An 8609-nucleotide genomic window follows, 5' to 3' on the forward strand; every position below is an offset into this window, starting at 1 on the left:
AGGTTGTCAATTTTCTGACCCTTCCTTATACTAATTGTATTAATTGTATTCTCCAAGGAGACTTCTCCAGGCCAGTTCTGCTGATCTTTTTATGGACATAAACTATTTCTGTGTAACCTGAATTTTTGACCAACTACCAGCCTCTGAGAATAAATGGAGTAACATTAATAATACCAACTCAGGGCCTCCCTGGTGGCGCAGTGGTTGAGAGTCCGCCTGCCGATGCGGGGGATGCGGGTTCGTGCCCCGGTCTGGGAGGGTCCCGTATGCCGCGGGGCGGCTGGGCCCGTGGGCCATGGCCGCTGGGCCTGCGCGTCCGGAGCCTGTGCTCCGCGGCGGGAGAGGCCACAGCAGTGAGAGGCCCGCATACCGCAAAAAGAAAAAAAAAAAAAAAAAAAAAAAAATAATACCAACTCATAGGCTTCCCTGGTGGCTCAGTGGTTAAGAATCCGCCTGCCAATGCAGGGGACACAGGTTCGAGCCCTGGTCAGGGAAGATCCCACATGCTGCGGAGCAACTAAGCCCGTGAGCCACAACTACTGAGCCTGCGCTCTAGAGTCCGTGAGCCACAACTACTGAGCCCGCGTGCTACAACTACTGAAGCCCACGTGCCTAGAGCCCATGCTCCGCAACAAGAGAAGCCACTGCAGTGAGAAGCCTGCGCACTGCAACGAAGAGCAGCCTCCACTGGCCGCAAGTAGAGAAAGCCCGCACGCAGCAACAAAGACCCAACGCAGTCAAAAATAAATAAATAAAATTTATTAAAAAAAAAATAATAATACCAGCTCACATGTCACAGACTCATTGGTCCTCCATGCAAATCCATTTAATGCCTGTCACCCCTGCCCCACTTCCAAGTATGTCTGGGAGGCTCCAGGGGATGTCTGATTTATATTCAGTAAATGAAGTCACTCTTATCAGGTGTTGCCACTGCCCCTAATTGCACCGTACGTCTTTCTGATAACTGCTACATCTGCACTGCTGCATACCCCACCCTCTGCTGGCACCTGAAGTTGCTCCTCTAGACCCTGGGGTCTCTTTCAACATCTGGGCATATTTAGCATATCATAAGCCTGATATGCTAGAGCTTCGTCATGCCATAGCTTGTGTCCCTGGATAAGATGGAGAATGTCTCTTTTCCCTTTACATTATATTCTTTTGGGGGAGAGTTGTTAAAAGTTGTGCTTCTGGGGTTCCAATGTTGTGCTGCATTTTTAGACTTGTCACTTTTTTTGAATTGAGTTGGGCTGGGATGGGGATACAGTCTGAGCGACAGTCCTTATGCTGTATTTGGAATCATCTTTCCCCCAAAGACCTGTGCTCTGTCGCTGCCTGGGCTCTTGTTGTTTGGCTCCTTCTCTTAAAATGCATTATTTCCCAGAAGGATTCATTCCATGTTCCCCCACCCTAACCCACGTGTCTACCTGCCAGCCACACCACACGTCTGAGCCCCAGCAGTGGAAACCTTCTAGGCTTAATGAGATTTTCCACTTGCCTACTTTTGCACATCTTATTGTTCCCAGTTGAAATATTTTCTTACCCTATAGTGATCTTCTTTAAGAAGTCGTTCCTCAAGAACCCAGCAAGTCTAGTTATTCCTTGTGCCCTGGTTTTGTGCTATGTCAAAGTGGTTTATAATGATTGTTCTGCATTAACTAGCTCCCTGTTGTATATGAGTTCCTACTTTTAGACACTTCTTACTTCAATCACGATGCACACAGTTACTACATCAGTCTTCCTAAGACAGTGCTTTGATAATGCTGCCAATCTTCAACAGCTCCCATTTTCTATAGGAAAAAAATTTAAACTGCTTAGCCTGGCATTCAAGGACTTCCACAATCTGCCCCACCTACATTCCCAATATGGTTTCCCATTCATCCCCTAGTGGAACCCCCCTCTAGCACAGCAGTCCTGCAGCGACCCCTCTCCTGGCTTTTGCTTACGTTCTCTTTTCTTCTTCACCGTTTAAAATCTTAACCATCCATGACCTGCACACATTCAAACATTATTTGCTCTGTGTCAGTAACTAATTAATAAATAAAGATAATATAAGTAAAGCCCTTAATAGCACCTTGTATATAGTAGGCACTCGTAGCTGATATTATTTGTTCTCATTTTATTCTCATTGTTATTTCAAGAAGTCCATGGTCACCTGGACTACAAGGAAGAATGACAGTCCTTAACCTTGCCAGTCTCAGCTAAAAGCAGAAGAGTCTGACATAGTAATAACTGATTACAATGTTATATAATGACTAGGTAGGAGGTCAGTGCTGAGTGCCTCAGGGGCATAGTGCAGGAAGGGCTGAAGATAGACTTCACTGAACAAACAGTGAATTGGCCTTGAAGAGTAAGTAGAAAGGTTTATATTTTTCTTTATAAAAGTTTTGCACATTTCATTTTAGATTTATTCTAGGAAGTATTGGTAAAGGATACATTTTTTAAAAATACATTTTTTAATTGCTGATGAAAGATAATTATTGATTTTTGTAAAGTGAGCTTATATCCAGCAACCTTGCTGTACTCAGAGTTTGTCAGTAGATTATTTTGGTTTCCTATGTATATGATAATATTGTTTGCAAACAATGGTAGTTCTGTTTCTTATTTTGCAGTACGTACACATTTTAATGCTTTTTCATGTCTTACTAAATTCATTAGGTACAGTGCACAGTTGTACAATTTAGTACAGTGCTGAATAGGAGCAGTGAGAGTGGGAATGCTTGACCTGTTTCTGACTGAAATGGGAATTTCCTCAAATTCTAATGATTCAAATTAAGTATGATGTTTATACTTTTTGTTAGATGCCTTTTATCAGCTTATAGAAATTTCTTTCAAAGTTTGCTGAGAAATTTTGTAATTAATGAAGTGAATTTTATTAAATTCTATTGAAATAGTTGTGATATTTCTCCTCTAATTTACTGCTGCAAAGACTTTCTAATTGTTTTTAATAATTGTAATGCTTTATTACTGAAGGTTATTTACATAGTGTTTAAGGCACAATAAAAAATAAATTATAAAAGTTCTCTTCAAGTAAAAGACACTGAACAGCAGGGCTATATTAACCCTTGAATATTTAGCCAAGACACAAAAGCTACAAGTTTTGCTGGAAACACCTTCCCTGAGTTTTTAACTACCTCTTTACGCTTATGGAACATCACCCAGGCCATCTGTTTGAAGAAATATCCAGTTACTATATTTTCAAAGGTTGAATTTTAGAGAAAAATAGAAAATGTGAAAGGTAATATAGACTTTAAATCTAATTTTTAGTTTCAAAACTGGGTACGGAAACTGTACTTTTTCAGACAGTATAAAAGGCAAAATGAGACAGGTATGGAATGCATTTCAGAATCAAGGTTCATATGTAAATTATACCAGGTGTTTTTTTTTTTTTAAGTATTGGAAAAAAATATGAAAGTTCATCATCTTTAAATACAGATAAACTATTTGGAAATTCCAGTTTGTTAAAAGAAATAACATCTTCAGCCTAGTTGGTGAAAACTGAAAATATCAAGCTGTAAAGATGCAGGGGGCAGGGGGTAGGGGGAGAGGTTCCTAAATGTTTAGATATTTTCTATTCTTTAAATAAGTGCTGCAGTAGCTTAAGTTTGGAAAGGCACTGGAAGGCTAGACACTTTTTTATGATTTTTTTTTTTTTTTTTTGCGGTACGCGGGCCTCTCACTGTTGTGGCCTCTCCCGCTGCAGAGCACAGGCTCCGGACGTGCAGGCTCAGCGGCCATGGCTCACGGGCCCAGCCGCTCCGCGGCATGTGGGATCTTCCCGGACCGGGGCACGAACTCGTGTCCCCTGCATCGGCAGGCGGACTCTCAACCACTGCGCCACCAGGGAAGCCCTGGACACTTTTTGAAAAGCGTTCTTCTTTCCATGACCTACTTATAAAGTTTGTTTTATCTACTAGTATAAGAGAAAAAAATAATAAAGTTGGTTTCATTCTGTTAGTTTTGGTATTTCTTTGCCCCCATACCAAATCCTCCCCCCAAATAAGCAACTGATTTAAAAAATAAATAAAAGAAAGAAAAAAATATTTAAATAATCTCTTCTAGTTGTTAGAGCTTTGTATAATACTATACAAAATTATTATCATTTAGGGTTGATTTTTTTCACTAGCCCTAAATTTTTAAATTGTAATATACTACTTCAGAAACCTTCCATTTAACTGCTTAATGATTCCAGTCTACAAATGAGCATAGATTTTGCTTTGTTATAAATAATTGAATTGGGGGAAAAACTATAGTAAGCTAAACAGTCATTCACTGCTTGTGAAATATCTGAGCTGTTGATTGCTTGTCACAGCACAGAAAAAAGGTGACAAGCAATTCATCTTGAAGTGGCATTTGTCAATCTATTAGCATTTATATAACCTTCCCTAGTTACTCTGTGGTCTAGACTTGTACTACTGTAAACCTTGGATCAATTGACCAAAAACAAACAAAAACAAAAACCTGCCATCTAGGGTATTGAAAGAATTTCAATAAAGTAAGATGTGTCACATACTTGAGGAGAGCCACAAAAATCAAACTGTTCTTTAACAGTTTGAATTTAGGATTTTCTGTTAATCAATCAAAAACAGTTGGGAGAATTAGGTCACCTTTTAACTGAGAGTGTGAGAAGGAAAGAATAAACATGTTAACTTTAGTAGCAAGAATGCTGCTCTAAGGAAACTAATATATTAAAGGAAATGTTATGACAGACAAGTTGACTTTTATCTCATTTGATGCCAATATATGTGTATACAAGTCATAATCCACAAGGAGTGATTAAGGGCAAAAATGTAGCTTCCTAGTATATAAAAACTAATAAGCATTTGAAAAAAATACAATATTTGTACTCTGAAATTAAATAAAACCTTAGTAACAGAGCTGTGTGTGAGTCTGGTGGTATCTGCTCAAGAAGGGCCCTATGCTGGCTCCAGAGGAATGTTGCTTGTCTAGGTGGTTATATACTGCAGAGCTGGTTGGAAGACAGGTCACAACTGGAAAAGCCAAAGAAAAGCTTTCATTAACTCCAACTTATCTCAGGGTTCTTGTTCTTGGAAACCTTCAGCTTCCATATAATAATGTTAGTCTGTGTCTTCCAAATAAACAGAAACCTTTTTCTTGTATGAGCTTTTTTCTTCTTTTCTGCTAATATTGGAGGGTCTCCTGCAGAGGTGGGGGGTAGCCGTGGCTCACCGTGGGGACAAGGACACCAGCAGCAGAAGTCCTGGGAAGCACTCCCTGGAGCCCTCCCAGAGTCTGCCACCAGCCCCACCAAAGAGCTGGTGCCGGGTCGCCTCAGGCCGAACAACCTCTAAATGTTTTTTTAATTGAGAAAAATACTTTCTTATGATGTATTTTTAATACATTAACTTAAATCTGTTTCCTTTCTCCTCCTCCAAAAGTTTGATTCCCATTGACACCAGTATAATCACTCATTTGCTTTATCCCACATTACATGCAACAGTCTTAGAATATGTTACTAAACCAAATTGGAGTTCACTTGCCCCATGTGCAGCAAAGACAATCCACTGACATGGGGTTGTGGTGAAGGAAAGTACAGTGTTTATTGCAGGGTGCCAAGCAAGGAGCATGGGCAGCTAATGCTCAAAAGACTTGAACTCCCTGATGGCTTTCAGGGAAAGGTTTCTAAAGGCAACCTTAGGGGTGAGGGTTGCAGGGTGTGTTATCAGCTTGTGGACTTTCTTCTGGTTGGTTGGTGATCAGGATGATATTTTGGGAATCTTAATCATCAACCTTCTGGTTCCAACCAACCTGGGTCTATGTACTTGTGGTCAGCATGTAGTCACCATCCTCCACCTGGGTGGGAGGGGTCTTAGTTCCTGCAGAACAACACAAAGGTATGCATCAGGTTGTTATGTATATCCCTTCAGGAGGAACTAGGAGTCCTGTAACTCTATTGTTTAAGCTATTCAATATTATTACTTTTCTTGGTTGACTGATTTCCTTTGTTTCTGCATTCCCTCACTTCTCTAATTAGTCTGCTTTTTGGAACTTGGGGAAGGCCTAGGAGACTAAAGCGTTTTTCCTACAAAGAAGAAATAGGGGACACAGAGGGACTTTTGTACCTGGGAAGGCCACGCAGAGTCCTGCTAAGTTTCAACCCCCCCTTTTCTTTGATACTCCTCAGTTCTCAGGGAACAGGGGCAGAACAAGAAAGGTAATGAAGTTTTGGATAGAGAGGTTAATCATAAACTTGATACGAGAACTCCGTTTTTTAGGGAGACTGGGTTTCAAACAATAATACAAACAAAATAGTATCACCATCCGACTTCTCTGGTGGCACAGTGGTTAAGAATCCGCCTGCCAATGCAGGGGACACGGGTTTGATCCCTGGTCCGGGAAGATCCCACATACCGTGGAGCAACTAAGCCCGTGCACCACAACTACTGAGCCTGTGCTCTAGAGCCCACGAGCCACAACTACTGAGCCTGCATGCCACAACTACTGAAGCCCGCGTGCCTAGGGCCCATGCTCTGCAACAAGAGAAGCCACCACAATGAGAAGCCTGTGCACCACAATGAAGAGTAGCCCCCACTTGTTGCAACTAGAGAAGGCCCACGCACAGCAACGAAGACCCAACGCAGCCAAAATAATAATAATAATAAACGAAATGAATAAATTAATTAAAAAAATAGTATTGCCATCAACGTGATTACTGAAAACATTTTAAGATTTTGGTTTTTCAGTTCCTTTTGTCCTGATATTACAGGAAACAAAGGTGGGGCACGAGAGGATGGTTGCATCCCAGGTCTCAGGTGAGTCCCTGGGACGGCCACCAAGTGTGGGTTCTTGGCTCTGTGAAGCCATAGTAAAGTGAAAGAAGGTTTATTAGGAGATACACACTCCAGAGTGTGGGCCATCTCAAAAGGCAAGAGAGGCCCCAGGGTATGCGGTTGTCAATTTTCATAGGGGTGGGTAATTCATAGGCTAATGAGTGGGAAGATTATTCCAACTATTTTGGGGAAGGGACGGAGATTTCCAGGAATTGGGCTACTGCCCACTTTTGGCCTTTTATGGTCTGTCTCAGAACTGTCATGGCACCTGTGGGTGTGCATTTAGCTGCTGATGTATTACAATGAGCATATCCTGAGGCTCAAGGTATAGTGGAAGTCTACTCGTCCACGATCTTGGACCTAGTTGGTTCTAACCAGTTTATGTCATGTCCTCAACAGCTATGTCATTCTTTTAAAGGTTGTGCCCTGCCCCCTTTCTGTCTCACTAAGATATATAAGACTTGTTTTAGTCACTTTAAGTGAGTTGAAATCAACTATTATGAAATGTTTTCAGACTTTCACTGCATCCTTAAATTAGGAAACAATTTTTGATCATGTGCTTCATTCAAACTATTGGATATGAGAAACTATGGGCATACACATTTATTGAGAACTTCCTATTCAACTATTTCTTGAATTCATACCTGATGTATTTCATAACTGCAATACCTGGGCTAAATAATCCAAAATGATGGATGTTTATTCATTCTGAGGCTTTATTTAAAAAATATGACCAAATTTTCCATTGGCACTCCCAATACTCTTCCCAAATCATCCAAAGCCCAGATGCTATAATAATCTTCCTAACACCCTCTTACTGAGACTCCCCTTGATTCCCTGTGGTGTGTGTTCCCTTTGCTGCAATGAATAATAAATGAAACTTTTTCAATTCCTGGTGTAATCTTGACCTTAAAGGCTTTGTTTGATGGGATCTAAAAGACATATCAACCAATGGCAAAGGATTACTTTTTATTTTGGTACTGATTTTGAAAAGGAACAGGACCCTGTGGGGCTCTCCTGGGTACAAATCCTTTCTGTGTCTCTGGTTTCTTGTTTGTAGGAAATAGGCTTCATTCAGCCTCTTTGACCTTCCCTGAGTTCCAAAGGGCAGATTCAAACAGTTGCTAATCAGGGAAGGGACAGAAACAAGGGAGGAGCAGTCAAGAAACAATAGTGCAGCCCTGGGGAATATATATAACAATATCTTTGAGTTCTTCTGCAGGAACTAAGGCCCCTACCCTGGTGGAGGATGGTAAATTCAAGCTGAGCACCTCACCACCAACCAATCAGAAGAAAGCTGCACACCCTGCATCCCTCACCCCAAATTTTGCCCATAAAGACTTTTATAGGCAAAACCACCACGGGTTTCAGGGTTTTAGAGCACAAGCCACCCATCCTCCTTGTATTGGCGCCTTTACAGTAAATGCTGCATTTTCCTTCACTACAGCCCAGTGTCAATAGATTGGTTTACTGCCCACAGGTGAGCAGACCCAAGTTTGGTTCCATAACAATTTGAACAAATTAACAATAAAAATAAATAAATATTCATTAAGACAGGAGAAATTCGAACACTGGATATTTCGGTATTAAGCAATAATTTATTTTTCAAGGTGGGATAATGGTATTGTGGTCAGTTTTCTTCTCCCCAAAGAAAAGTTATGTTTTAGAGATACATGCTTAAAAATCCATAGATGAAGTGATATGTCTGGTATTTGCTTCCTTGGGGGAGAAGTGGTTAGAGCTGTACTATAGACAATTAATATTGCCAAAATACTAGTAATTGTTAAAGGTCGTTAATGAGTTAGGTAATTACTCTGTTCT

The sequence above is a fragment of the Mesoplodon mirus genome (assembly GCF_964341445.2).
Source record: "Mesoplodon mirus genome assembly, chromosome: 6".
Classification (NCBI taxonomy): Eukaryota; Metazoa; Chordata; class Mammalia; order Artiodactyla; family Ziphiidae; genus Mesoplodon; species Mesoplodon mirus.